Genomic DNA, 27,516 nt, shown 5'->3' with positions numbered 1-27,516 from the left:
AGGAAACGAGAGGGAAAGGGAAAGGGCGAAGGTACGTATATACAATTCCCGTGGCCCGACTTTCCCTTTCTCTATCGCCGCTGCATATAGAAAGAGGGGCTTGCATCAACACCGCGACGCGAGGGAAGGGAAGGTCTCCACTTACTGTATTGTGTTCATTTGTTTAACGCCTCCCCTCTCCTGCGCTTCGTTCTACTTTGCAGTGTTTGTTATTCTTTTATACGCCTTTGTTCTTTTCCTTTACTCGGAGCTGGAGGAGGAGGAAGAGGAGGAAGATGGTGAGGAGGAGGATTATGGTGATGAAGAGGAGATGAAGGAGGAGGAGGAAGAAGAAGACGAGCTGATGTAGCAGGAGAAGAAGGAACAGGAAGAAGAGGAAGGGGGTTTAGGAGGAGGACCAGGAAGAGAAGAAAGACCACCAAGCAAAGAAGGAAGAGGAGGAAGAAGACGACGAGATGATGTAAGAGGAGGAAAAGGAACAGGATGAAGAGGAAGGGGGTTTAGGAAGAGGACCAGGAGGAGAAAGAAGAGTAAGAAGAGCACGAGTAAGAGAAGGAAGAGGAGGAGGAAGAAGATGAGATGAAGTAGGAGGAGGAAAAGAAACAGGAACAAGAGGAAGGGGGTTTAGGAAGAGGACCAAGAGAAGAAAGAGAAGGAAGAACAGGAAGAGGAGAAAGAAGAGGAGGAAGAAGACGAGCTGATATATGAGGAGGAGAAGGAACAGGAACAAGAGGAAGAGGGTTTAGAAGGAGGAGGACCAGGAGAAGGAAGAGCACGAGGAAGAGAAGGAAGAGGAGGAGGAAGAAGAGGATAGTGCTAATGATAACGATGACGAAGATGCGGAGGAGGAGGAGTAAGAAAAAAAAGAGGAGGAGGAGGAGGATGCACACGAATCGACATAAATATAAACTCCCCCAAAAGGCATCTCCTGAAGACCGCTCATTTGCCACCTGCCTTCCTCACTCGCCCATAATTCTGTTTTAACGTCCTCTTGAAACTTTGAACCGTATTTGCACTAACCACGCGTCGGCAAAGTTCGTTCTATTCATCACCTAAGGAGGAGAATAATGACGATTAAAATGATGATGAAAATGAGGAGAAGGAGGATATGAAGATGATGGTATTGGAGATGACAGAGTGGGAGGAGGAGAAGAAGGAGGAGGAGGAGGAGGAAGAGGAGGAGGAGGGCAGGCATCCATATACGTAGCGCTCTGACAACACCGCACACACACACACACACACACACACACACACACACACACACACACACACACACACACACACACACACACACACACACACACACACCTAATCTCCCACGCCTTCCTCGAACACAGGTGCAAAGACTTACCTCTCACACCTTTGTCGCAGGTAACACCCTCTCACCTGTAAAGAGACAAGCCAACATTAGGACACCTGGGCCAAAGGAAGCTGGAAGGACTAAGCTGATGATGATACTTGTCGTCCTTCTCCTCTCGTATCGTCTCTCCCTCCCTCCTCTCTCTCTTCCTTCTTGCTTCCCTCTTCCTTTCCCCTTCCTTTAATTATTCTCTCCCTCATTCACGCCGTCTCCCACACCTGCTCTCCTCCTCTTCCTCCTCCTTCTCCTCCTCCTCCTCTTCCTCCTCCTTCTCCTCCTCCTCCTTCTCTTCCAGGAACAAACCAAACGGACCTGCTGTGCGTGTGTGTGTATGTGTGTGTGTGTGTGTGTGTGTGTGTGTGTGTGTGTGTGTGTGTGTGTGTGTGTATGTGTGTATGTGTGTGTGTGTGTGTGTGTGTGTGTGTGTGTGTGTGTGTGTGTGTGGTTACAGCCGAACATTTCCTACACACACACACACACACCTGGTAAACACACGCCCTCTCCGTTTGTTTATTTCTTGTTACACTGTAGTCGTTGTTGTTGTTGTTGTTGATGCTGGTGGTGGTGGTGGTGATGGTTGTGTTGATACATTTCACTCACTGCATTTTCCTTTCCAGTCTCCCTAAAAAAACAGGCGGTGTTGTTCTGGATATCCCCGCGGGCAAAGCTGTGTGTGTACGTTCTTTTTTTTCCCTCTCTCATTTTTAAAGGAAGAGAAATGAAAAAAAAAAATCTTCGCTCACTCAAAATATGGCAATGGAATGTCTTTTTACTCACAAAACCCAAAAGAAAATTCTGCATCATGACCTCTCCTCTCTGCTTTTTTTTTTTTTTTTTACACCACCTTTGTTCTGACTTACATTCATAATTCATAATTCCTTTCTCGTATCATTATTTTCATGGCTCTGCAAAAAAAAAAAAAAAAAAAGATTATTTAAACCCATGATTAGTTTTACCGGAGTGCTTTTGATGTCGAACTCAACAATATTTTTTCACTCGCTTTTATTTCCACGCTACTCGGCTCCTCTGATGCACGAATATCAGATAAGCAGGAATGTTGGACTCGAATTTAGCCAACTATTGCACGAATTTTACGTCTGATGAAAAAGTAAATAAGGAGGGGGGGGGGGGGGGATGCTTTTATATGAATCATTTTTTGTGTGTGTGTGTGTGTGTGTGTGTGTGTGTGTGTGTGTGTGTGTGTGTGTGAAATTTGCTGCGTCTGACCTCCCTCTCTCTGCCCCAAAATAAACACATAACACTATACGAAAATGATGGAATATTGAGAGACAAGCTAAAAAAATATATCACAAAGAACATGACAGGTCTTATATGTGTCTCCCTCTCACCCAATAATCCTCTCCGTTTTCAAACCTGCCTCTCTGCCCCAAAATAAACATATAACACTATACGAAAATTATGGAATACAAAGAAACAAGCTAAAAAAATATATCACACAGAACAGGACAGGTTTTATACACGTTTCCCTCTCACCAAATACTCCTTTCCCTTCTCAGCCCTGCCTCTCTGCTCCAAAATAAACACATAACTCTATACGAAAATTATGGAATACTGAGAAACAAGATAAAAAAAATATATTACACAAAAGATGACATGTTTTATACGTGTTTCCCTCTCACCCACATACTCCTTTCCCTTCTCGGCCCTGCCTCTCTGCCCAAAATAAACATTATACGAAAACGATGGAATACTGAAAAACAAGCTAACAAAATATATCACGCAGAATATGACAGGTTTTATATGTGTTTCCATCTCACCCAATACTCCTGCTTTCAGACCTCACAGGTAGCAGGTAAGAATATACAGGTGAGCAGGTGAAAATACAATAGGTGAGAATATGACTCCAGGGACACCTCTCCTCCCGAAACTGACCTATCTTTCGGCCACCTCTTTGGATTCTTTTTAGGAGCAGCGAGTAGCGGGCTTTTTTTTTATTAATGTTTGCTTTTTTTGTGCCCTTGAACTGTCTCCTTTGCTGTAAAAAAAAAAAAAATGACGTGTAAGAAAATGGCAGATAACAATGTGATAAATTTTATATTCGTTCCCCTCTCACAATGCTCCATTTTTTTAGACCTCACAGGTAAGAATATGAGAGGTAAAAATTTGACAAGTAAAATACGACAGGTGAGAATGTGACAGGTTTTACACACGTTTCCCTCTCACCCAACACTCTCCCTTTCAGACCCCACATGGAGGCCAATAACAGAAATAAAAGAAATAAAAACTTCGATTCCGTAACACAATTACTTCATTTCGCCGAGCAGAGGGGCGTGCCGACCCGACCACCAGCACCACCATGGCAACCCTCTCCCCTCCTTCCCCTACCTCAACCACCCCTCCCTCACCCCCTCCACTCTGCCTCCCTCCGTAGCGCCCGTCGGCTTGTTTGCAGCTGCGCCTCCGCCTCTAGAAAGTGTTTAATCTTTCTGTTACGACACTCTTCATTGTGAGGCGTGGACCGGTGAAGAAGGAAGGAGCTGCGTCATCCGAAGAGGGAGAGGCGACAGCGAGAGTACTCACTGGCTGGTTGGTTGGTTGGGTAAATACTGGTACGTGAGGCGGGTATGGGTACGGTTGTTACTCCCCGCTCTACGCCTCAGCCTCTAGAAGCTTCCTACCTGCTACCCAAACCATATTGAGATACCTAACAATTCACATGATTCAAAGAGGGTATGAATGGTTGTTGCTCCCCGCTCTACGCCTCACCCTCTAAAAGTTCATCACCAGCTACCTAAACCATTCTGAGATACCTAACAATTAACGTGATTCAAGGCGGGTATGATTGGTTGTTCCTCCCCGCTCTACGCCTCACCCTCTAAAAGTTCATCACTAGCTACCTAAACCATTCTGAGATACCTAACAACCCACATGATTCAAGGCGGGTATGGTTGTTTGTTGGTCTTCGCTCTACGCCTTAGCCTCTAGAAGTTCATTACCAGCTACCTAAACCATTCTGAGATACCTGACAGTTTACATGATTCAAGGCGGGTATGGGAACGGTTGCCCTCCGCCTCAGCTAAACCTAACATACCTAAACCCTTCTCAGAAACCTTAAACAAATTCAAAATGTTCAAGTTATCCTAAGCCAAGCAAGTTCTTTCCATATTCACGATTCCACGTCCCCACAGTGCAAAGTCCCGTTTAGTGGATGAATTTTTGTCACCGCGGTATAACCCAACAATTCACATGCTTCCAGTTACTACCACAAGCCAAGCAAGCCCTCCCCATAGTCATGATTCCACATCCCCACAACGCAAAGTCCCGTCTGGCGCATGAATCCTTATCACCCAACAGTTTACACCACTCAAATTACCCTAAGTCAGGTACTCCTAAGTCTTTCCCATAGTCATGAACCCACCACACTACGCAAAGTCCCATCCGGTGGTTGAATTTTTATCATCGGGGTGTGAAGTCAAAGTCACTGTTGGGAGAGAGTCTTGGAGGCCCGGGAGCTATTTCAACTTTCATTAGGCGTAACAGGACTCTTGTGACGCCCTCTGAAGGAATGGTCGTCTCTCCCTTCCCTCGCGACGAGAGGTGGAGGGGCGACGACCTCTACGCCTTTTCCTCGGATATTTACTTCCGCGGTACTGTTTCCTTTTTTGCAAGACCCTCACCACCTATTTGCAAGCCACTCGATGGTACTGAGAGCCCTGTACCCCCTGATATGTGGTAGTAAGATAGCTGTTCGTAAAGATGTAAGAAGTCCCTCGCAACTCAATCCAGTGCTTTGACTCTTAACTTCGATCACTGTCCTACGAGTATACTGCCCTCTACCGGCCACCACACAACGCCGGGTACATCGTTGAGTTTCCCCTCTCGTCTAGACAACAAACCGTCACATCGAAAGCCTCATGCCACACACTCAGCCCTTAGAAATGCTTGTATAGTGAGTCTGGTACGTTATGTTTCCTCCCAGCATCGTGTGTCTCCTCGTAACTTGATATTATATGCAATATGTGATATTCGTGCAGCAATTGCGACACCTGGTGGTAGGTAAGGGAATAGAGGTAAAGCATACACCCACACACACATAATAACAGACACGCAACACGAACACATAACGTTTTTTTTCCTCTCGGCTGTACTCATCTTCTTAAATGCGCTCCAAAACTTTCTCGTCTCTACACAAAACACACTCTTTACGACGGAGCGCATGATGACGGTCTCGCTGGGCTTAAAACTGGACCCCAGGATTTTTTCGAACACTTTCCCAACACGCGAGAGCAAAACAAACGCACACACACACTTGCCTGCCTGTCGGGGCCTTACATTCACCGCCGCTCGCCTACGGTTGCGTCATAACTCCCTAAATTATCGCATAGAAGAAAATCTGGCCCGTGGACGAACGTAAGCGACTCAACTGTACCTGAAAGCACAACAAGGAAACGTCACTCAATCTTTTCTGGGAGTGTTTATATTTATGTGAGTAATGGACCGACCAAGACGTTCGCCGCGGGATATGCTGGTGGAGTGCTTGTGTGTGTGTGTTTGTGTGTGTGTGGGGGGGGGGGGGAGGTTGTGTACGTGTGTGTATGGGTGGGTGGGAGGGCTGTGTGTGTGTTGGGGGGGGTTGTTTGCTTCTTTGTGTGTGTGTGTGTGTGTGTGTGTGTGTGTGTGTGTGTGTGTGTGTGTGTGTGTGTGTGTGTGTGTGTGTGTGTGTGTGTGTGTGTGTGTGTGTGTTGGGGGGGTCTCGTTTGACTTCCCCGATTGTGGTTACCGAGATCTATGTATACGAGGTTTTCCACTGGGCGACACACACACACACACACACACACACACACACACAGAAGCACTCCACACACACTTTATTTACCACGATCATCATCAGAACTTCTCTTCACTAGTATGAGAAAGCCGCTAAATTGGTCTCAACTTCCGCCATGAATGAATGAATGTTGACAGGAAGCAGTTCACCCGCCAGAACTTACTTGAAAATAACCTCCATATACATAAGAGATAATATTAAACCTATCATATGCCAAACTGACCTAACTCTTGGACCCTGAAGCATTCAACACCCTAAACCACCAATTCTACGGAGATGAACACCGAGGCCGCGCGCAGGTCTAGCATATGCACCAGTGAAAAAAAAAAAGCCGATCTGCATGTGATTGGATATGTATTAGATCACGCAGTATTATATTCTTCGGAGCAGCACTCACGACAGCGTAACTACCGGCTTGAGAAATAGACTCCTTGTGTAAAAAAAATAACAAAAACATTGCATGCAAAACCATAAGCACTTTCCCTTCCCTGGTCGTCAACAAGGCGGAGGAGAATTATGATGCTGCCGCGAGCAAAAGGAGAGAAAAACTGGAGTGTCTGGTCGAAATATTCTTCCTGAATGTCTGCAGGAATATTTTTCATGTTTGTGTTTGCTCATCCAGGAAGAGGAAAGGATAAAACGCGCGTTTGAGCCTTTCTTTTCTTTTCATTCGATCAAAACAAATGCAGAGCGGAAAATTCGGTAATCGTTTACTGAAATGTTTAAAGTTTCGCACAGTAAAGTTTCCCTTGATCAACTGCAACAAGTACAACAACAATAATGATAATAATACCAGTAATACCACTAAAAATGATGATAACAAATACAACAAACATTTCTTTCAGTAACAAGAGTTTGGGCCGAGGCCATTGGTAGTTCGGCAAACACTTAAAATGAACAACAAGAGTCAGTCACTTCAAAATCAGAGTAATGCTAAAAAAAAGCTCGTAAAACATCAAAATAAGTACTAAAGTGTGTATTTGCGGCTTATTCCCTTCCTATGTAAAAAAATATATATAAGACAGGGTTTTGGGAGACTTAGGGGACGAAGAGAAAGCCCCTATTGCAAAACCACAAAGAGAGGCTCCCACGACTGCGCAGAAAGTCAAGATATACAAAACTCGCTAGAAACTATATTTATTTCGGCGAGGGAAAGGGAAAGGGAAAGGGAAAGGGCGCATAAAGAAAAAGCAAAACCGTACAACGAGGAAGTGAAAGGATAAAGGCATTTGACCCGTGGGCGTCTATCAGCGTGACGACGGAGGGAGTCCTATCGGCGAGGCGTTACATCATGCGGGCGGCAGGCACTTTCACTGAACTCTACAGCGGCGGCGTGGCTCCGTGTGTGACTCCGTCCGTAGCGTGAGGCCCTGGGACGTCGGTAGAGAATAGGGTAGAAGTAATGGGAATGTCGAAAATCTGAACCTTGACGATGGAGATAAGATTATGGGGTGGTGTGGGTCCGGAATTGAAGTCGTGGCGAGAGGGGGGGGAGGAGAGAGAGTACCGTAGGAGCAGAGCGAATGTCAAAGATCTGAACCTTAATTAAAGATCGCTATTTTGACGTTCTAGGTGGTGTGGCCCTTGGGACTGAAGTCAGCGTGAGGAGAGGGAGAGGGAGCAAGGTAGGAACTCATGCGCCGAAGACCTGAACCTTGAAGATCGATACTATGACCCTCGCTTGGTGGTGTGGCAAAAGGAGAGGGAGAGGAGGCAAAGCAGTGTTGTGAAAGTCGAAGATCTGAGCATTGAAGATCGATATTTTGACCTTTGTTGGGTGGCGCGGCTCATGGGACTGAATTTTGGGGAGCGGGCAATGTGGGGCTGTTCGGGTGTCGAAATGAACAACTTAGAGTGGGGAGGGAGGAGGAAGGATCAGGATAAGAGATCAGGTGTCGAAGATCTGAACTTTAATGACGGAGATTTTGACCCTTCCTGTGTGGTGTGGGCCCTGAGATTGATTCTGTGGAAGGGACAAGGTGAAGACTGCTCAGATGTCGAAGAAGTTAATGCTAACGGCGGTTGTTTCCTCGCTCTCGTGGGTGTGCGGGTCTCCGGGAGTCTTTCCTGGGCGTGGGAGTGGGTAAAGTGGGGAATGCTCAGATGTCGAGGAAATGATCCCTAACGGCGGGGGTTTTGTCGCTCTCAAGGGTAGTGCGGATCTCTGGGAAGCAATTCTTGGCGTGGTGAGGGGCCAGGGTGGTGACTGCACAGGTGGGTGTAGTGCAGAGTCTCTGGGAATCAATCCTTGGCGTGGTGAGGGGCCAGGGTGATGACTGCACAGGTGGGTGGCTAAACACATGAACTGTATCTCTGAGTGTAAGGACAGCCGCCCACGCGCGTAGCAAAACTATACTTTGCATATTCTGGGACCTCAACCACAGCACTTTGTATTCAGGACCGTCGAGTATGGCAAGTCGTGTTTAGCATACGAAGTGCTTCGCTCTGACTCAGGACGTGTGTCAGATTTATCGCCCATTCATCAACGAGGCCGACGCAGCGACACTTCCCGCATTCCTCCGCTGCACCGCGCGGGAGGGACAAATTTGTGGGCAGCCGCATCATTTGACTTTTAGGCGAGGCGAAGTAGAGCAGCGGGGAGGCGGCGGTAGCGGGAAGCAAGTCCTTGGACCCCGCCAGAGTCACGGCCACAGCCAACAGACGGGTGACTGATGGTGAGCGTGAGCGAGAATTTACGATATATTTACATCACTAACATATTCTCTTCCCATATAAAGATAAATGAATAAATGTGTATATCTTGAAGACTGAAGGAATGTTCTCTCTATAGCTTCACTTGAAGGATAACATAAAAATAAATCATGACAAGAATGCTAGAGAACACGATAACGAGGCGTACATAACAGGCTTGCGGGGCTTTAGGTCAGCAGGAGTGGCCGGGCAGCGCTGACTCACAACTCCTAAACTTTGGTCCAGACATGTAGTAAATTTCCAGCAGCGTCATTCCGGCGTTGTGATACAAATCGTAGTTTTGGATAAACAGAACCCACAAAAAATCATGTAACTTTTACCTTGTGATTGAAAAAAGTTAGTTGGTTTCTGATCAAGGGGGATATGATACATTTACGATTGTTTTTTCCTGTCAGTCGTCTACCCTTGAGTATCACATAACTATATATCTCTGCCACAACACGGCCTCCACCCCTCCCTTTCTGCGTCCCTGTACGATGTTTCTTCCTGTAACTTATCATCACACTCCTGACTTTATCCTAACACGACCTCGACCCCTCCTCCTTCCCTGTGGCATTGCAGACGATGGTCCTTCCTGTAACTTATCTTAAAACATAACACTGCCTAGTTTTCTATCCTAAGGCAGCCTCGACCCCAGCGTCCCTGTATTCGATGGTCCTTCCTCTAACTTATCTTAAAACATAACACTCCCTAGTTTCCTATCCTAAGGCAGCCTCGAAACTTATCTTAAAACATCACACTCTTGAGTTTTCTATCCTAGGCAGCCTCGACCCCAGCGTCCCTGTATTCGATGGTCCTTCCTGTAACTTATCTTAAAACATCACACTCCTGAGTTTCCTATCCTAAGGCAGCCTCGACCCCAGCGTCCCTGTATCAAATGGTTCTTCCTGTAACTTATCTTAAAACATCACACTCCCTAGTTTTCTATCCTAAGGCAGCCTCGACCCCAGCTCCTCTGTGCCCTTCAGCTTAGGAATGTCCCTCCACCCTCCACCCAATCGGAGCAAGGACGTCGCCGGGCAGGTAAACAGTTTGTATCGCACCAGGAAAACGAACGTCCATCAAAATAAAGTCAAAATATTTTCTCTCGTCCATTGCGTCGATTTTGGGGTTCCGTGAAAATGCATGAGGAGAGAAAGTGACATCATGGGGATATTTGACGGCCCAAGGAGACACACGACGCTTGAATCTTTTGTTTTATGGGTTAGCTCAAAGAATATAACACCAGGAAAATGCACGTCTATCAAAATAAATACAAAATGTTCCCTTTCATCCACTTGTGTCGCTTTGGGGTTCCGTGAAAATGTATCAAATGTACCACGGGAGAAAGTGTCATCGTGTAAGTATTTGACGCCCCAAGGAAACGCACGACAGACTTAAATTTTCTCTGTTTTATCTGTATCTGGACACCTCTCCTTCCGAAATTGACCTCTCTTTCGCCCACCTCTTTGGATTCTTTTTAGGAGCAGCAAGTAGAGGGCTTTTTTTTATTATTGTTTCCTTTTTTTGTGCCCTTTGTTGTAAAAAAAAAGAAGGGTTGGCGTAAAGAATGGAGGAGTTAAGTTTAGGTAGCGAGGCGAGGTTCTCTAGACTATTGTGCGTGACATGATTATAATGCGGGAAAAACAAAATTATATACAATCTCAAAATATGACATAAAATTCCGTCGTCTAAGAAATGATAAAAACTTTTGTTGCATTAGTGTGGACGTGAGTGAAAGAGCTTCTTGGCTTGCGGACACACACACACACACACACACACACACACACACACACACACACATACGCACTTACGGACATGCCCTACTTTCCTGTGGACGATATCGCAGCCCTTCTCAGCCCCTCATGGCTCTCGAATAACAACAGTCCGACCCGCCCCTCGCCCCTCGCCCCCGCCCCTCATCCCCCGCCTCTGCCTCTCACACCACTGCGTCGCTTAATATCATTGTGAGCGTCCATCGAACCGTAACACGAAGCCTCCGATTACGCCCTGGCTGGACAATACTCGGCGCTCCCTTAGAGGTGTTCCAAGATTTTATTTTCTTTATTTGTTTATGTAGCAAAAATATAACCTAGAAGTAATAAATTCAACTTGATACAATGATTGAGCCATTCGAGGTTTTAGAAATGTGTTAAAAGGCGTGTAGGCGTGGCGGTGACTGACCTTTGCAAATGAGTCAACACGTGCAAATAGAGTGCGTAACACTCTGTAGAGAAGCTTTATTGATACCGCAGCAACATTAATGAGAAGAGTAATCAAAGAAGTGTTCGGCAGCTTCACTTGTGAGATTATATGAAATGAACTTTCATGTTATTGAGACACACTATTAATTTAATTTCTATATCTAGATGAGTGGTTTAATTTCTGTTGAAAGTTATTTGACCTAAGCGCAAGATGAGAAGTGAGGGACGGCCTATATAGGAGGCCGTGGCGAGGCAGAGTCTTGCTTCTCCGCCGACAGCAGCCACGCGGGATGACTGATGAATCGCGAGACGCATTTCTCGTGTTTCAAGAATTGTTCTGCTCGTCGCCCATTGTGAGGATTCACCAGAAGAAGGAACCGAAGATAAAGTTATTACTGCCGAAACTTAGTGCCTGTGTCGCGGGCTCGTCACTCGTCATTGTGTTTAACTTTGTTGGGAAAGCAGGAATTTTTGGAAAGAGTTTACACGTATACAAGCTCAACGAAGTTGCCAAACAGTTAGGAGCTCCAAAGAGTTTTCCTTCACTAATGTGTTCAGAAGTTCTTTATCGGATACCGTGCGTTATATGGAGGAAGGGGCTCAAATATAACTTTCTATACGTGTTTACCAACAGATGACAGTCCAATCAAATTATTAGATCATCATCATCATCACCACCACCACCAAAAGGCAGCCACAGGGTCGCGTCTGCAGGAACAATGAAACTAAACTTTTGTTTTCTGCAATGAAATTCTGCAACTAAATTAAAGACCCCAGCAGCAAACTGTGGCGGGTGTGTCAGACGCAGTGCTCGGGATGTGGCACGCGACGACAATGCTCAATGTTTGGCACACGAGCAGCAACACACAAACAGGTGCGTGTGAACAGTTCGATGCATTGCTACCATTCGTCAATGCGAATAAAATGGGATTTATATCTTCACCAATATTCAGGTCTTTTATTGTGCTTGGACACGTCTGAGTATCATAAACCACAAAATAACGATAGACTCCTGACACGCCTCAGACCGTGACGCCCCCCCCCCCAGTCCTCCCCGAGCGGCGCCCCTCCGCTGAGCAAAGAGGGGAACGTAAAAAGGCTCTTTTCCGTCACTTACTCGCCTGCTTTCCATTCATCACTCGAGGGTTCTTATTTCTAAGTGAAAACAGAGTTTCACGTGTGTCGGCCACTCTACCGAAGTTTCCTTTGGCAATAAAAGTGACTAAATTATAGTGTTGCAAGAAAGTGGACTTTCTCCGTCAAAAATGATCTTTAGAAGCCATTACTCACAGTGGTCCAGCTTCGAGTGGCCACGGAGAACTAATTCATCATAGAAAAGGTTTCTTTTGGATTTACTGAATAAAGAAAAATGAAGATCCACGAAAAGTGATCAACAAGCCAAGCAACACTTATTTACATCATGTCCTGTAATTGTGAAGGACCGTCGATAGTAACTCCTGCAGGACAGCGCTTTTCGCTTCTTTAGTAAACACGAGAAACAATATTTCTTTAAGACGAAAAACAAAGACAATCCTGCAGCAATTTCTTGGAAACTGTGATGAATCTTGGCGGAGCAACAAGTAAGCACAAACAGAAACGGAGGTTTACTGATAATCAATACAGAGAAAGAGAATGAGACAAGTAGTGGCTCCTTAAAAGGAAGACGAAGTAAACACAATCCAGACAAAAAAAACAGGAGGTGAAGGAGACATACTCGTTACTAAACAACACTTTCTAGAACACATTAATTTTTTTTTTCCGTAGATATATAAAATCCTACACGTCACCGCATTGTCATACTTTACAGACGATTCCAAAGCCAGGCAGGGGAGAGTGGTGATGACTGCGGTGAGGGGGAGAGAGTGTGGAGGCGTGGCGCACCGCTGGAAGAGAAGGTCCACTTAAGGGAAACCGTCACCACACCCACGCACGCACGAACCCCCGGCGGCTAGCTGAGTATAGTAGTATCTTGGTAGTACCGGCCGCCGCCTGGGAGGGATACGCGGGAGGAAAGCCTTTAATAGCAGAGACAGATGTTGTTGTGACGCCTTGAATCACTGGAGGAGCGGGGCGGGAGAACTGACGGTGGGTGTAAACACGTCTCACTGTTTCATACTCACTATAATGGGCTGGAGATGAACCGCGCACCAGAGACGAGCATTTGCAGAGATAATTTCCCCTTTCAGCTGCAACCCGTCCACCCTCCCTATGCCTGCCCGTCGATCTCAACACTGTTTTCTACGAGTACTCTTTCTATTATGAGCTGGAGATGAACCACATATCAGATTCGCTCATTTGCAGACACAATTTCCCTTCTAGCCGCAACCCATCCACCCTCATTTTGCCTACCCGTCTGTTTCTACTGGTGTTGGTGAACTGGTAGAGGAAAACACGTCTCACTGATATCTACTTGCATTCTACTGGGCGGGAGACGAAGAACCACAACCCCAAGTCTCTCTATGGTGACAGTCGTGCATTTGTATTCTAGTTTCTCCCTCCAGACGCAAGCCATCCATCCTCTTCCCTCTGCCTGCCCGTCGGTCTCTCTACTAGTGTCGCCTCTCCATCTTCTTTCTTTTCTCTAGTCTCTCCGTTCTCTCCCCGCTCCTTCATGCATCTTTCCATCCTTCCGCGTCTCTCCCATGGCACACAACTCCTTCTCGCTTCCCTCTGCCCATATTGCTCTTCCCTGCCCCCTTCTGCTTCTTTCAGATTTACGTGATAGCCGATTCGTGGTTTCTGGCTCTCAAACCCTTCCTGAACTCAATTGATCATTCTTTTCTCGACATCTTTCTCTTTATATAATTACTTTACACTTTCTTAAGGCCTTGGTTTGTCTACTGTGTTATTAAAAAGCAAATCAAACAGTATAAGGTGACGATGATAAGTTGCCAGCGTAGTCTTCAGCAAAACCACCAAGATAAGTTATGATATTCACCCTAAGAGCGTCTCGGTAACTTATTTTATCGGCATCTTTCTCTTTCTGTTCTTACCCTACTCATTCTTTCGTCCCTGGCTCGTCTTCTGTCCTATTAAAAAGCATATCAAGTAGTATAACGACAGGCTGGTGTAATCTTCCGCAAACCCAACGAAAAAAGTTACAATGTTCACCCAAAGAGCGTCTGGGTAACTTATTTTCTCGGTATTTTTCTCCTTCTGTTATTATCTTACCCATTCTTTCGTCCCTGGCCTGTGTTCTGTCCCATTAATAAGTAAATCAAGCCTTATAATGAGAGGCTGGTGTAATCTTCCGCAAACCCGACGAGAAAAAGTTATAATATTCACCCAAAGAGCGTCTCGGTAACTCATTTTCTCGGCATCTTCATTTCTGTTATCATCTTACCCATTCTTTCCTCCCTGGCCTGTGTTCTGTCCCATTATAAAGTAAATCAAGCTGTATAAAGCAACAATAACGAAAGTCTGGTATAATTTTCCGCAAAACAAAAGAGAAAAGTTATAATGTTCACCCAAAGAGCGTCTCGGGAACTTGTAACAACCAGCGCCTTTACTTCCCTCCTCTTCTCGGAATGGTCGCAATTAAGAGAGACTTCCGCCGTTTTCTTTCCCTTAATTGATCGCCGAGCTCTTTTACCGGGCGCATGAAAGGAACGAAAAGAAGCCACTAACAACCTGTGGAAGCCAACTGTGTGCGTGCAAGAAAGACCCAGGAGACAAAGGAACGAATAGGGTCATTTTGCCACACGGGAGAAAAGGGGAAGATTCCACCCATGACCCTGACAATCAAAACCTCTCGCTCAATTAGTGTTAGTACGTATTACTGAGACCTTGACTTAGTGTACATCATAGAGAAAAGGGAAAAGAAGATATCTACAACCTGACAACCAAAACGTCTCGCTCAATTAGGGTTAGTACGTATTACTGAGACCTTGACTTAGTGTACATCATAGAGAAAAGGGAAAAGAGGATATCTACAACCTGACAACCAAAACGTCTCGCTCAATTAGGGTTAGAACGTACAACTGAGACCTTGACTTAGTGTACATCATAGAGAAAAGGGAAAAGAGGATATCTACAACCTGACAACCAAAACATCACGCTCAGTTAGTGTTAGTACGTACATCTGAGACCTTGACTTAGCGTACATCATAGAGGTCTTTTGCCGCACCGGAGAAAAGGGTAAAGAAGATATCCGCAACCTGACAACCAAAATACCGCGCTCATTTTTTTTTTACAGCACAGAGAACACACACGCACACGTCAACCTTTAAACCGCTCTAACACCTTGCAACGAAGAGTGAAGAAAAAGGTTACCATCAACTCTGGCCCGTATGGGGATCGAACCCACGACATCCGCGTTATTAGCACGGCGCTCTAACCAACTGAGCTAACACGCCGGTGGATACGCGCGCCCAAATCACTAAACTAGATTGTCTATTTTTGAGGGAGAGATATCAGTGACTATATGTACAAAAATAATAATCACCCTTCCTGATGCTCCTATAAAAAATGGATGTTGTGTCAGCCAGAAATACAAAAGAAGGAAAACGTAAAGAAAATATCCAGTAAACAAACCATCCACTGCTCACCAGCCAACGATGTTTTCTTTTTGTCAACCCCGATTGAAAAATAAGAAGAAAAATGCGACGAAAACATCTGCGGACTAACCAAACACACACACACACACACACACACACACACACACACACATACACACCAAAAAAAAAAAAAAAAAAAAAAACACACCAAGGTTCCTCCCGCCGCATTTGTTGTCCTCACTCGCCGTCCGTGGTATACGTACGTGCCTTTCCTTGTCCTTTACTCTGGGACTCGAAAGGTCTTCAATTTGTCCTTTTGCCCGTCCGTGGAGTCTCGATCGCACGTATACTCTTGAGCGAGGTGTTTGGCTTTTTAGATCGCTGGTTGATTTTTTTCGTCTCCTCTCGCGTTGTAAAGAGCCTTATGATAGCACACATATTCATAGCCATACGTACTTACTAACCTAACCTGACCTAACACTAGTTGAGCTTATTTTTACCTTACTGCTTTCTTCTTTTTCTTCCTCCCGCGCTGCAAAAATCCTCTCTTACTCGTATAGTGCGCCGAGTATCACATTGATGTACTAACACTAATTTCGCGGGTTTTTTATTTACTGGTTGCTTCTTTTCTCGTCGCCCCACCCTGCAAAAAGCTCTCTTATAGTACGCCTAGTCTGATTTTTATGTACTAATACTAATTGCGACTCTTTTCAGCTTACTGGTTGCTTCTTTTTCTTCCTATAGTATAGTACGCTGAGTCTCATTTTTCTATACTAACACTAATTGAGAAAGCAACATAAGAGCAACATTTATGAGAGCAACAGTTAGCGAGCTTTTCTTCTTTTACATTTTCTTTTTGTTGCCCTTATGTGTGAGTGTGTGTCTGTGTGTCTTCTAATTACACTTCATACCTTTTATTATTTTCAAAGATCAGTATTTGTCGTCCGAATCTATGCTATGGTGAATAAATCTATCTATGTATCTATCTGTGTGTCTGTGTGTGTGTGTGTGTGTGTGTGTGTGTGTGTGTGTGTGTGTGTACCCAAACCACAGGTGATAAATAGCTCAAGTGCCTCCAAGGTGCTCACGTGCGGTATTGGAGAAAGAATTCGTTGAGGGAAGAAGTGAAAACAATATACGGGAAAGGTCAGGCATTGATTTTTTTTTTTTCTTGTTGTATTCGTTTTTATTTTGTCTCGTGATTTATGATATGATTCAACCTGTTCCTTCCTTCCTTCACTCATTCATTCATTCATTCATTTATTCATTCATTCATTCATCCATTCAAGTAGTCAAAGTGATGGCAGGCGTTTCAAGGGTTCGATCCTATCTCAATTTTCATCACAAGTATATTCATTCATGACTTTACTGTTTGATATTCATAACCTGTGTGTGTGTGTGTGTGTGTGTGTGTGTGTGTGTGTGTGTGTGTGTGTGTGTGTGTGTGTGTGTGTGTATTTTGACAGATTACAAGGACGCTTAAAAATATCAGCACCACAATAAGCCTCCTCCTCCTCCTCCTCCTCCTCCTCCTCCTCCCCCTCCTCCTCCTCCTCCTCGCAGCTTTCACCTTTCTCCCTTACATGTGAACGAGTGACGAAAAGTTGTCAATTTTTGCTAGAGTCTGCATGGTCCCGCTGAGGCAGACGTTGGCGAAATCAAGCAGGCAAAAGTAATGGATAAGGTTTTTTTTCCGTAAGGTGAAACTAAGGTCCATAATCTCATACCTCTCGGGGCATACACACCCACGTTTGACAAGGCTTTCGTAGAGGTTGTGGTTGTGGGTATTTCCATGAGTAGTTTTATGAGTAGTGATAGTTTGACAAGGCTTCTGCACAATGACCATGAAAACACTCATGAGAACCCGATTAATCTTCCCTGTGGCTTTTCTAATCATTGGTTGTGAGAGCTGAGTGTCTGCGATTACGGGGATGTATATAAAATGTGAGTTAAGAGGAGATGATTGTGCTAGTAAGGGATTTTGGGTATGTTTTAGTGTTGCTATATTGTACGCAAGTAAGAAAGTATGTAGGTAAGTATCTGTAATTGTGTGTGTGTGTGCGTGTATGAGTGTATGTATGTAGGTATTTTGTTTCTTCCATCAGACGTGAGAGGAAAGTCGTTGAACAGTGAGTCTACCTGTCCCTTCTCTGTTACGTCTGCTCAGTTCCTCCCCTTCAATCTCCTCTCTCACATAATTCATACCTACACCCACACAAATCCTGACTAGCCCTCCCTCCCGTCCACTAACCAACTCCCTACTCTCATACACACACACACACACACACACACACACACACACACACACACACACACACACACACACACACACACACACACACACACACACACACAGGCACATATACCACAAAAGAATCGTTGTTATTATCAGGGGTTTCATAATGCTCACACACACTGTCCAGCACAAAGCCTTTTTTTAAAGACAAAGGGCGACACACTCTCAAGACTCAAGGCTGCGAAGTAAAGAAAAAAATAACATAACGAAGTATACTGCAACGAATGTGCCAGAAAAAAAGCTTAGAAAAAGGAGCCTCGAGTTGGTCTGAGATTCTTTGCTGCAGAGCCGTAGAAATGTGAGCAAGAAAGAGACAAAGTAAGACAGAAAGGTTGCTAAAGGAGAGATCAGTGAAGGAGAATTTAAGGAATGTGAGGGAGACAGACGCAAAGACAGATCTACAGGGCACTCTCCACAATATTTAGCAAGGAAATAGATGAAGTTACGATATCGCTTGTTTAGTACACCCGCCGCCGCCAGGGGTCTCGGGGTCACCGCCAAAATGCGTTCCATACATCGGCTTCATCAATCCCGGGTTGTGACACAGACACCCGCCATTGTCAGGGTGGGTGACATCACACGTGTGGCGGCGTAAACAATGGCGCGACGCTGGGATGGTGTAAATTGTTAAGGCCTCGGCGGCTCACTGTGTTGTGGTACCCTCGCTATACACACGTCACTTTTCATATCTGGCTTGACGTAATTCTCCGCGCTACTGTTAGGCACGTTATTGTTGTGGTAATTTCCTGTATACGCACAGATGAATGTCTTGACGAAACGCTCAGTGCTGCTGCTGCTTCACGCGGTGTTGTGATACTTCCTCCAGACACCCACTAGCTCTATCGTTAACTTGATGTGGTTTTCTGCATTGCTGGAACACACGATGATGCGCCATTCAGATGAAATTGTTGTGGTAAGTTATAACCAATCTACACAAGACTGATTTGGATAAAATGCTCAGGTTGGAGAAGGTAATAAATGTAGTAGTGAATGTTAACTGAAAAAGCATTAACGCATCATACTCGCACATCAGTCAGTGGTTCATTCATATTACCAAAAGTGAAGCTGGCGACCTTAATAAATGTCCCAGATCACTCACGAATTTCGATCATTAAAATACATTTCTTTATATTCACCCGTCCTGACACAGCCTTCCTTCCATCGTCAGCAGCGTCTATTCCCAGCAAACCTGCCGTGCCTTGCAAGGGCGTGTCCCCGAGGCAGGTGTCCACACGTGTGTCCGGCAGGGTAGCCGTGCACCTCGCAGCGATGCAGCCTCTGCTGGAAGCCGCGGCTCGTCTTCACCTGAAGGTTAGGCGGTCAACAGGACTAACTGTCTTGTGGGCGACACGGGCCTGGCGGGTCACAGGTCACACGCGCCGGATGTTGCTGGCGGGCCGTGATGCCGCGGCCCCTCCGAACATCTTGTGGGACTTTGCCATGTATACATACATGTATACGTATATACATATACACATACGTGAATACGTACATATATAGTAAATGTACACACATACACACACCCGTCATACCCTCAGTGGTGGTGGTGATCCCTAATCGTTTTGCTGGCGGCAGCTGGGGGGACGTGACCTTTCCGTGGCCGAGAATTGTCAACATTTCCAAGAAACTGACACAGCTAATTAGGCTCGGCGGGGGAGGCGGCCTGAGGAGAGGCTCCGTCGGGCCTGTGATGTGCGTCACCGAAAGTAATATAATTTGATTACCGCTGACGCTGCCCAGGAAACTTTTTACCAACCTCAAAACCTTAGCTTCCTCGGCGTGCTGGGACGCCTGCAGCATAAACATGTTATACCACTCTATTAACACTTTATTAATGTATCATTTTCCTTTGAGATCAAAGTGTTTCCCAGAGTGCAGACTGCAACAAAGAATGGTCTCCACATAAAAAAATAGCGTTGTCATTGTCAATTCGGGTCGGAATGACCTTTTCAAAGCACAGAATGAATGGTAAGTGTACAACCTGAAGTGCATTAAAAGAATTGGACCTTTTGCTGAAATTACATCATGGACAATGATACTTATTTTACTCTGTCCCCCGCACACAGCGGAAGCTCATGCAGCCACAGATTCAACCTTAAACCATCCCTACATTAATATATTCATCTGTTTATAATATTGACGAGAGTACTGAGCCGCAGCCATCCTAACCCAAATGTCAGAAGTTGACAAACGTACATTCCCCAGCCCTTCAGACGTTTTGTCAGTCGTTGTGGCGACTAGCAGCGGATAAGCCTCAAGTTTCCTCCGTCAGCCGTTTCACCCCTGCTCCGGTGCGGGAAAGTGGGCGTGGCAGACAGCGGCGGCACACTCCCCTACCCCTCATCAGCGCCTTTCTCCCCACCACCAGTATGCACCACTGCCTCCCCTCCTTCCCCCTCCCCGTCCACCTCAGTCGCTGCTCTCGCCTTTCACGTAAATCTCACTACTTATATGTTCCTTTACTTTCTAATATTCCGTGTTAGTTAATCACGGCAGCGGTCAACGCCCGTGAACACTGAGCCGCGCCCTTCCCAGCTAAGCGTCACGTGAGCCGCGAGACACTGGCGGCTTGACAGCGGTTAGGATTCGCTGCAGCGTCCACCACACTGACAGCTGCTCATGGAAGGGGAAACTTAAGGTCGGTACTCTCGGACGCTTTCGCTTCGTCAACTCTTTCCAAAGGCCGAAAAGGAGATGAATCGGGTTCTCGTGAGTGTTTTCTTCGCGTTCATTTTACTTGTCATCAACTCTTTCCAAGGACCGACAAGAAGAAGATGAATCGGGTTCTTATTAGTGTTTTCTTCGCGTTCATTTAAGCTCTTACCAAAGACCGAAAAGGAGATGAATCGGGTTCTCCCTGAGCGTTTACTTCACGTTCATGGTGCAGAAACTTTGTCAGACTACCACCAGAGCCAAAACACTACTCATGAAAATCCCAGCACAAAACTCCTACGAAAGCCTTATCAGATGAGTGTGGTTGGGCGTCGAAATGGTTAAAAATATGGTTCTTAATATCACACACCGTAAGCCTCTCAATTAAATTCCTCAAACATAACAAGAAGGAAAACTGTGACTAATTTAAACTGTCGCTATGAGTTTCTGTTTCCTCAAGTGAATAAGCGATAATTTCGATGTTAGTATTGAGAAATGGAGTAGGGGAAAGAGGAGAGGGGGAAGAGGGGGGGGGGGGCTTGCATGTATGTGTGCGTGTGTGTAAGTGGGCAAGTGAGCAAGCAAGTTTAAGTAAGAGCTGTGTGTAAATTGAGTGTTAGTGTGGAAGGGGGAAGGAAAGGTGCGTGGAAGCTAAAGCAATGCACTTTACCGGAGGAGGAATTATCTTGTCACACTTATAAGAACATGAAAAGTAACGAGAAATATAATCGATCCATTCATAATTAAAAAACAAATGTCATCTTATACACTTAAGCAAAGGCAGTAACAAAGAGAAGAAGAGAGAGAGAGAGAGAGAGAGAGAGAGAGAGAGAGAGAGAGAGAGAGAGAGAGAGAGAGAGAGAGAGAGAGAGAGAGAGAGAGAGAGAGAGAGAGAGAGAGAGAGAGAGAGAGAGAGAGAGAGAGAGAGAGAGAGAGAGAGAGAGAGAGAGAGAGAGAGAGAGAGAGAGAGAGAGAGAGAGAGAGAGCATAGAAAAAAGTTATGTAAGTTGATGTTGTTGTCGTTGTTTGAATGGTGGTGGTGGTGGTGGTGGTGGTGATGATGATGATGATGATAATGATGATGGTGGTGGTGGTGGTGGTGGTGTCGACTAAAGACCTTCCACGGATGACCCACAAACTGCAACTCACCGGAAGTGTGTGTGTGTGTGTGTGTGTGTGTGTGTGTGTGTGTGTGTGTGTGTGTGTGTGTGTGTGTTTCTGTATGTATGTATGTATGTATGTATGTATTATGTATATGTATGTATATTATATATGTATGTGTGTATATCAGAATGAATGCACGTATATAAACTATTTTGGTCCTATGTGTGTTATACGCATCTAAATATTCATGTATACCAAACGCATTAACAATTTGTACACATATTGAAAAGTTTGTACCCGCGTGAATTAGCCCCAAAATAATTATAACAGAAACCTGCAAAACCTTAATCTGATTAAATGCCCAACAGGTGGCGCGGGTCACTGTCCAATTAAACTAACGAATCAAGGCTAAGTGCGGCAGGTGTAGGCGAAACGGTTTTAATGGGGGAAGAGGGGGAGACGGGGGGAGGCATATGGGAAGAGGGAGAGACTGGGGGAGGCAGGTAGGAAGAGGGAGAGACTGAGGGAGGCATATGGGAGGAGGGAGAGACTGGGGGAGGCATATGGGAAGAGGGAGAGACTGGGGGAGGCATATGGGAGGAGGAAGAGACTGGGGGAGGCAGGTAGGAAGAGGGAGAGACTGGGGGAGGCATATGGGAGGAGGAAGAGTCTGGGGGAGGCATATGGGAGGAGGAAGAGACTGGGGGAGGCAGGTAGGAAGAGGGAGAGACTGGGGGAGGCATATGGGAAGAGGGAGAGACTGGGGGAGGCATATGGGAGGAGGGAGAGACTGGGGGAGGCATATGGGAGGAGGGTGAGACTGGGGGAGGCATATGGGAAGAGGGAGAGACTAGGGGAGGCATATGGGAAGAGGGAGAGACTGGGGGAGGCATATGGGAAGAGGGAGAGACTGGGGGAGGCATATGGGAAGAGGGAGAGACTGGGGGAGGCATATAGGAAGAGGGAGAGACTGGGGGAGGCATATGGGAAGAGGGAGAGACTGGGGGAGGCATATAGGAAGAGGGAGAGACTGGGGGAGGCAGGTAGGAAGAGGGAGAGACTGGGGGAGGCATATGGGAGGAGGGAGAGACTGGGGGAGGCATATGGGAAGAGGGAGAGACTGGGGGAGGCATATGGGAAGAGGGATAGACTGGGGGAGGCATAGGGGAAGAGGGAGAGACTGGGGGAGGCATGGGAAGAGGGAGAGACTGGGGAAGCAGGTGGGAAGAGGGAGAGACTGGGGAGGCAAATGGGAAGAGGGAGAGACTGGGGGAGGCATATGGGAAGAGGGAGAGACTGGGGGAGGCAGGTGGGAAGAGGAAGAGTCTGGGTGAAGGATAGAAGCAGGGTGAGATAGGAGACGAAGGGTGAATAGAGGAGATAGGGTGAGATGGAGGAGGCAGGGTGAAAGAAGGGAGATATTGGAAAAGTAGGAGTCCGGGTGAATGAGAGGAGGGACAAAAGAGAAAGAAGGATTGGGGTGGGAGGAGACTCAGAGGCGAAGTAAGATGAAAGAGAGAAGGCAGAATGAAAGGCAAGGCGAGGTGAATGCATAAAGAAAAGAAGAGTAAAGAGGACAGCAGGAGAGATGAAAGAAGAGTGAAAAGGAGGGTAGGAAATATAAGAAGAGGGGAGACGGAAAGGAGAAGGCAAGGTTAAGAGAGGAAAAGCAAAGTGATAAGGAAGCAGAAGGATAGGATGGAAGGAAAGAGTGAGAGAGGAGAGGAAACGGAAGGAAAGGCGAAGTGAAAAGGAAACAGTAGAAGGATGGAACGGAAGGAAAGAGTGAGAGAGGAGAGGAAACGGAAGGAAAGGCGAAGTGAAAAGGAAACAGTAGAAGGATGGAACGGAAGGAAAGAGTGAGAGAGGAGGGGAAACGGAAAGGCAAGTAAAAAGGAAACAGAGGAAGGATGGAACGGAAGGAAAGAGTGAGAGAGGAGGGGAAACGGAAGGAAAGGCGAAGTGAAAAGGAAACAGTAGAAGGATGGAACGGAAGGAAAGAGTGAGAGAGGAGGGGAAACGGAAGGAAAGGCAAGTAAAAAGGAAACAGAGGAAGGATGGAACGGAAGGAAAGAGTGAGAGAGGAGGGGAAACGGAAGGAAAGGCGAAGTGAAAAGGAAACAGAGGAAGGATGGAACGGAAGGAAAGAGTGAGAGAGGAGGGGAAACGGAAGGAAAGGCGAAGTGAAAAGGAAACAGAGGAAGGGTGGAACGGAAGGAAAGAGTGAGAGAGGAGGGGAAACGGAAGGAAAGGCGAAGTGAAAAGGAAACAGAGGAAGGATGGAACGGAAGGAAAGAGTGAGAGGGGAGGGGAAACGGAAGGAAAAGCGAAGTGAAAAGGAAACAGAGGAAACATGGAAACATGGAAACATGGAAACGCAGGCAACAGAAAGCCTATTGGCTCATTACGAGGTTGCCCGCTTTGGTGATTTAATCTGCTCGACAGCCTGGGGCCTGGGGAGCAGATGAAAGCACCTCGACATTGAGGAGTAGATGAAAGCACCTCGATATTGAGGAGCAGATGAAAGCAACTCAATATTCAGTTTACTCCCGACGCAGCGAAGTGACGGTCGATTCTATATTTGAAGGAGTTGATAGTATTCGCATTTACTACTTCTGAAGGAAGATTGTTCCAGTGACGGATGACTCGGTTTGAAAAGAAACTCCTTCCGATGTCTGTGTTACATCGCTTAGACTGAATGGGTAAACCGTTATTTCTAGTTCTTAGGTTGGTTTGCAATTCAAAGAAATTGGAGTAATCGACGTTATTGAATTTTTTCAGATACTTGAAGACTTGAATCATATCTCCTCGTAGGCGTCTTTTCTCTAATGTAAAGAGATTGAGTCGCTTGAGTCGTTCCTCGTACGGTTGAGCCCTTAAGGTTGGTATCATTTTCGTGGCGCGTCGCTGAATCCTTTCCAGTAAATCAATGTCCTTTCTGTAATTAGGAGACCAGAACTGTACTGCATACTCGAGGTGCGGTCTTACCATGGAATTATACAAGGATAGCATCACGTCTGGCGTTTTACACTCGAAGTTCCTCGCTATGAACCCGAGCATAGTGTTGGCTTTGTTGTATGCTTTTTTACAGTGATTCGCGTGTTTCAGGTCACTGCTGATAGTGACTCGAAGATCCTTTTCCTCCTGCATCGCTTGCAGAGGTCTCCCATTCATGATGTATGTGTGGTTACTATTTCTGGACCCAATGTGCATGACTTTGCATTTGTCAACATTAAAAGACATTTGCCATTTTTCCGACCATTCGATAATGTGATTGAGGTCTTTCTGAATGATTTCGCAGTCGGTCTTTGTGAGGGCCTTTCCCCCCACCTTAGTGTCATCAGCAAATTTCGATATTGTGGATTTCAGTCCTGATTCGAGGTCGTTGATATATATGATGAAGAGAATGGGTCCCAGCACTGACCCTTGAGGCACTCCACTAGTGACTGGAAGCCAATCGGAAGGCTGTCCGTTGAGTAGTACTCGTTGTTTTCTGTCGGTGAGCCAATCTCTTATCCACGCGATCAGATTGGCTCCAATGCCCGCCGAGTGCAGTTTCTTAAGGAGTCTCTCGTGCGGTACTTTGTCGAAGGCTTTCTGAAAGTCCAGGTATATAACATCACTGGGGATGTGGGCATCCCAGTTCTTATATATACCTTGGAAGAAGTCTAATAAATTCGTTAGGCAGGAGCGCTTGTTTCTGAAGCCATGCTGGGTGTCGGAGATTACATTATTGTCTTCTAGAAACTTAACAAGTTTGTCTCTAATAATCTTTTCGAGTATTTTTCCTGCCACTGATGTCAAACTTATGGGCCTGTAGTTTAATGCAACGGTTTTGTCTCCCTTTTTGAAAATTTGAAGGATGGAACGGAAGGAAAGAGTGAGAGAGGAGAGGAAACGGAAGGAAAGGCGAAGTGAAAAGGAAACAGAGGAAGGATGGAACGGAAGGAAAGAGTGAGAGAGGAGAGGAAACGCAAGGAAAGGCGAAGTGAAAAGGAAACAGAGGAAGGATGGAACGGAAGGAGAGAGTGAGAGAGGAGAGGAAACGGAAGGAAAGGCGAAGTGAAAAGGAAACAGAGGAAGGATGGAACGGAAGGAAAGAGTGAGAGAGGAGAGGAAACGGAAGGAAAGGCGAAGTGAAAAGGAAACAGAGGAAGGATGGAACGGAAGGAAAGAGTGAGAGAGGAGAGGAAACGGAAGGAAAGGCGAAGTGAAAAGGAAACAGAGGAAGGATGGAACGGAAGGAAAGAGTGAGAGAGGAGGGGAAACGGAAGGAAAGGCGAAGTGAAAAGGAAACAGAGGAAGGATGGAACGGAAGGAAAGAGTGAGAGAGGAGGGGAAACGGAAGGACAGGCGAAGTGAAAAGGAAACAGTAGAAGGATGGAACGGAAGGAGAGAGTGAGAGGGGAGGGGAAACGGAAGGAAAGGCGAAGTGAAAAGGAAACAGAGGAAGGATGGAACGGAAGGAAAGAGTGAGAGAGGAGGGGAAACGGAAGGACAGGCGAAGTGAAAAGGAAACAGTAGAAGGATGGAACGGAAGGAAAGAGTGAGAGAGGAGAGGAAACGGAAGGAAAGGCAAGTGAAAAGGAAACAGAGGAAGGATGGAACGGAAGGAAAGAGTGAGAGAGGAGGGGAAACGGAAGGACAGGCGAAGTGAAAAGGAAACAGTAGAAGGATGGAACGGAAGGAGAGAGTGAGAGGGGAGGGGAAACGGAAGGAAAGGCGAAGTAAAAAGGAAACAGAGGAAGGATGGAACGGAAGGAAAGAGTGAGAGAGGAGAGGAAGCGCAAGGAAAGGGAGCTAGGACAAGATCAAAGAGGGAAGGAACAGAGGAGAAAGACACTCAAAGATACAGACAGATATAAGGAGACTAATACGCCCCCATTACAAGCTCTTCCTTCCCTTCCTTCCCTTGAGATCGGTTCCAACAATATCACTCAGCCAGACTCCGCCGCCCATACGAGCTTTCCGGGAACCATTTCTACGGATCAAAGGACAAATCTAAAAGGGAAAGAGATGTTTGAATGGGAAGTGTAAGGAGTTCTACGAAGGCGACAAGCTGTTTAGCGGTTGCCGTAAGTTAGTTTCTGTCTCGGCAATATCTGACATCTCTTACTGAAGGTTTGGAAGACTTGGAACATGGTCGCAAGAAGCCAGTCTGTCAGTCTACATAATAATCAATAACATAAAAAGTGAAAAAATAACAGCAATTTATAGTTACATACAATTTTTTTAAGTGCTACATATACCGCCGGTGGGCTCTCTTGAGGGGCCCCTTGGACGACCCCAGCCCGTTAGTGGAGCAGACGAATTTTATTTATAGTGACTGCCGTGATGTATGAGTCTTGCCGGAGTGACGAAGAGACTAATACCAACTGCCTCTCGCGGGATGCTACTGGATTTACCTTTAAGTGCCTTGGATCGTAAGTCGCCATCAAGCTAAGCTGTAGACACTCAAAAGATTTATGTTCGCGTCTCTTAGCGGGAGTAGGGACAAGGTATAAATATCACTGGAAGCCTCTTTCTTTGAGCCAACTATCTCATTCATCCTAAGTCGTGTCTCCGAGCCGTTGGTCACAGACAGAGACGCCCAGACAGACAGCGCCATCTAGATTTCAGCTGCGGAACTTTCCTGAGGACGTGATATTATAGACAAGAGACTTAGACCCATATTATCAAACACTGCGGGACTTTACACACCTACGTTTGATAAGACTTTCGTAGAGGTTGTGTTAGCATTCCCAAGGGTAATGTTATGAGCTTATCCACCATGAACGTGAAAAGCACACATGATAACCCAACTGATCTCCCTAGCGGCCTTTGGAATAAGTTGTGAAAGCCGAAAGCGTCTGAGATATGGGTTTTTATCCTATTCCCAGACAGCCAAAGCCATCTAGATTCCCTTTCCTGTTCTCTATGCGCAC

The 27,516-nt window shown here is 46.0% G+C and overlaps 1 protein-coding gene and 1 non-coding gene across 3 annotated transcripts in view; both read right to left on the bottom strand.

Annotated features, from left to right (window-relative positions):
- LOC126998547 (mucin-5AC-like) overlaps positions 1-27,516 on the bottom strand; it is a 94,039-nt gene that overhangs the window by 34,631 nt on the left and 31,892 nt on the right. The window lies entirely within an intron of this gene.
- On the bottom strand, positions 15,326-15,399 carry Trnai-aau (transfer RNA isoleucine (anticodon AAU)). Its single transcript has one exon. It is a non-coding gene; the product is annotated as a tRNA-Ile (tRNA).

Source organism: Eriocheir sinensis, chromosome 14 (assembly GCF_024679095.1).
Source record: "Eriocheir sinensis breed Jianghai 21 chromosome 14, ASM2467909v1, whole genome shotgun sequence".
Classification (NCBI taxonomy): Eukaryota; Metazoa; Arthropoda; class Malacostraca; order Decapoda; family Varunidae; genus Eriocheir; species Eriocheir sinensis.
This window is presented reverse-complemented; position numbering and strand designations above follow the sequence as displayed.